The sequence below is a fragment of the Arachis ipaensis genome, chromosome B4, assembly GCF_059453495.1.
Source record: "Arachis ipaensis isolate K30076 ecotype BB chromosome B4, ASM5945349v1, whole genome shotgun sequence".
Lineage (NCBI taxonomy): Eukaryota > Viridiplantae > Streptophyta > Magnoliopsida > Fabales > Fabaceae > Arachis > Arachis ipaensis.
In genome coordinates this window covers 48,424,238-48,428,154 of record NC_142439.1, presented here as the reverse complement: position 1 = coordinate 48,428,154, position 3,917 = coordinate 48,424,238, and positions in this window count along the sequence as shown.

Sequence of the window (3,917 nt, the reverse complement as noted above, 5' to 3'; positions counted from 1 at the left end):
GTGCCCTATAGATAAAATCCTTAGAAAATATCCTGATTTTGACTAAGCTTAATATACACATATGCAAAATAAGAAAATGCAACTAAGAATCCTAAAATGAAATGTAAAAGTGTTGGGATTAGAAACATGTCACCCAAAAATGCCGCACGGTTAGATGACCTCTCCACACTTAAAAGTTTGCATCGTTCTTGGTGTAGTAAATGAGCAAGGGGGTACGGTGACTTTTCGAGTCGCCACCTTCATCTGGTAGGTCAACCGGTGCTGCTTGTCCTTCCTCCCGCTTGCATTTTTGCTTATGGTGCATCAATCATGAAAAACAAAATAAACACCGTAAGATGAGAAAATACAAGAGCAAGGAAGCGTGAATTGTTGGAATGAGGTAAATCACTAGAATTGAGTGGGTGAATTGGTGTGACATTGATGAAAGATAGGTGTGTGGGTTCTAAAATTACGTGCGGTTTAGAATCACACACGGGGTAGTATAAAAAGTTATGTCACAATTACACAAAAGGGGTATACACTTCACTCATTCTAGTGTGCTTGAAGTACTTCAAAAGAAGACTTGTAGGTTAAGTCAACCAAACAAGTAGTGAAGAGGTATGAAAGCATTCAAGCAATTAGGCAATCCATTGTGAAATTGGATAGTGCATGGACATTGATTGATGTGTAGGTATACTTAGTGAACAAAATGGTATATGAAACTCATACGACAATCAATGACACATATTGAAGTTGTTGCAACACCTAAGTGACATAGAGGTGAAACACATGGATGCTATGGAACTTAGGAAAAAGAAGATAGAAGTGAAAATCAATCACATCGCAAGCGTGGTCCACAAAGCTTTACAAAGCTCAAAAACATGTCACTAGGTAAGCTTTCGATCCAACTTCACAACTTTACAATCTCAATGCATGAAATAAGTGATGTGAATAAAGGTAAACCATAAACAAGCATCACCTAAAAAAATACAATGATAATATACAATTGCCTAGCAATGGGTGATGAATGCATGGTGGCCAAAACAAGCAATTCACAGAGGTAAGATGCATGATGGCAATGTAACAAGTACTTGGTATTCAAAAGTGTTAAACATGAAAAATTCCAAACCAGGTAACCAAATACAACCTCAACAAAGAAATCCAACAAGTACAATTAACAACAATGATGTTAAACTAACATCCTATCAATAAGTAGCAGTAGTAAACAGTAAACAAGATTAGTAATCTAACACTTATAATGGAAAACAAAAGTTAAACGAAAATTAAACTAACTAAAAGAAATGGTGTTACATGATATTTGGTAGTGTTGGATGATGTTTGAAGGGTGGAAAGAAAAGAAGAGAAGAGAGAAGAAGGAAAGAAATGGAAAGAGGAGAAGAAAAGAATGTGAGTGAAATAGGACAATCCACGCGTGCGTGTCATGTGTGCGTAAGTGTGGATTAATGAAATGGCAGCGACGCGTACGCATGGCTGACGCGTACGCGTCCATGGCAAAGCAGAGAGTCGACGCGTACGCGCAAGGTACGCGTACACGTGCCCTAGGGCACAAAGTTGGCACACTTCAGGCACAACTCTCGGGTGAATGTATGGGAAGTGGAAAAATTCAATCCACGCATACGCGTACATGATGCGTGCACGTGGATGGTCGAAAGTGCTTGATTCACGCGTACGCGTGAAGCACGTGCGCGCGTGGATGGTGCTCTATTTTTTTTTTTTCAAAATTTTTCTATGCTTTTGCACCAAACCAAGCATTTCAAACCTCCAAACAGCTACCAAAACATCATAAAACCTTATTTAACCTACTAGACTCCCGGATAAACTCAACTAATCAAAACATGAAATTAAACCTAGATTACCAATATTTACAAAGAGAAAAAGGGAAAGATGTTACCATAGTGGGGTGTCTCCCACCTAGCACTTTTGTTTATTGTCCTTAAGTTGGACTTTTGGGGAGCTCCTCATCAAGGTAGCTTGTGCTTGAATCTATCCTTGAACATTCACCAATACTTGGACTTCGATTGTGCTTCATCATTCAAAGTTAATAACTCCAAGCTTTGATGGAGTTCTTCACAACCCATAGGCTCCCAAAGTTGATTTTCCTTGTGCGATCCGGGATCCCACACTTTGTTTTCACACCCATCCTTGAGTTCATCATGGTGATTTCCTCCGGGTGACAAGAGAGATGAATTCTCATGGAAGCACTAAACTATCCTCCTAGACCCATCCAATTGAGCACTAGTCCAACCTTTGCTCCTTGAAGCTTCAACCATAATGAGTCTAGACTTACAACGCCAACCACTAAACATCCTCCTTTTACGCTTAATTCGGCAAAGCGCCCTAAGTTGGCCATCCGTCTCAAGCAAACCAAATTCAATTGGGATAATAAAGCTAAGATTTAGAAGTTTTACCCACAAAATGAAGAATTAGATGACAACCTAGGTGGAGGAGTTCCCAATGATCTTGACAAAGCATGCTCCACTCCCGTCCATCCTCTTCTAGAGGCTTCCACCATTTGGCAAGGTTATTCTAGTTCTACCTCTTGCCAAGCTTCCTCAAATTCACATTCTTCTTCACCAAGTTCTTCTACCTCTTCCTCATCACTCTCATCATAGATAGGAGACTTAGTGAAGTCTACCTCATCATCAATTCCAAGTATAGTGGGGAAGGATTCCTCAAACTCAAAAGGATCATATGTTGATGCGGAATCATCATAAATAGGAGGGCCTATTGATTGGAACACTTCTTCCAATTCTTTAATCACATTGTTCTTGGAGGTTGTACACTCTCCTCCTCAGCATTAACTTCAAACTCCATGGAAGAAGGCTCTTCAATTTGTGACTCCTTTGTGTACTCAACATATCCTAAGGTTCCAACCACTACTTCCTTTAGTTCAATCATCTCTACCTTCTCCTCTTGTTGCACTTCTTTCTTCAACTCTTCTTCTCCACCTTGAAGCTCCAATTCCACTCCCTTACTAAGCTCTTTGGGTGCTTCTCCACATTCAACAATGGGAGTACCTTGATCACATAGGCTTAGGCGGGATGAGACTATGTTCCCAATGGCTTCTACCATGATAGACATTTTTGCTCTTAACTTCTCAAACTTCTTTTCATCCTCCTTGTGTCGCCTTAAGATATGAGATTCAAGATCTCTCAATTCTAGCATGAGGGTTTCATTGGGAGGTGGTGGTGGAAGAGAGGGTTCATTATTTGAGGGAAGGTTGCTGTAATTGGAAGGTGGTTCATATTGGTGAAATTCTTGAGGTGGTGTGTGTGGAATTTGTGGCTCTTGGGAGTATTGGTGTTGAAATGGTGCTATGTTATTGGGTATTGTATATATTGTGAATAGCTTGATTTTGATAATGAAAATTTGTCGTGTTGGTCTAGATTTCCTTCTTATAGAAAAGAATTACTTCGTTGTAAGCATAGCTCCAAACCAACAAACAATTCTCACATCAAAAATTTTGGTTGTCACAAAGAACAAACCCCAAATAAGAATTAACCAAAGTATTTAGACTCCGGGTCATCTCACGAGGAATTGCAATGAAGTGTATACTTATTGGCTATGAAGGAACAAGGGGGTTTGATTTATAAGGGGCGGGAAATAAATGGCAAGAAAAGTAAATCAAGCAAGCAATCAAAGAAATCAAAATAAAGAAAAGTAAATAATAAAGAGAGAGATTCATGGCAAGAATTGAGATCATAAGCCTTCCATCCTAGTCACTGATAACAATAATTAACAAGAATTTATCTTATTACGTTATCCCCAATGATATAAGAAGATATAGGTTATCTTCCATGAGAGAAAGTCTAACAAGACTAGTTAATCTCAATCCAAATGTCCTAATTGACTCACTAATTGGATTAGCAAGAGATTAGAGTCAATGAAAATGATATTAACTAATAACTCTAGATCAC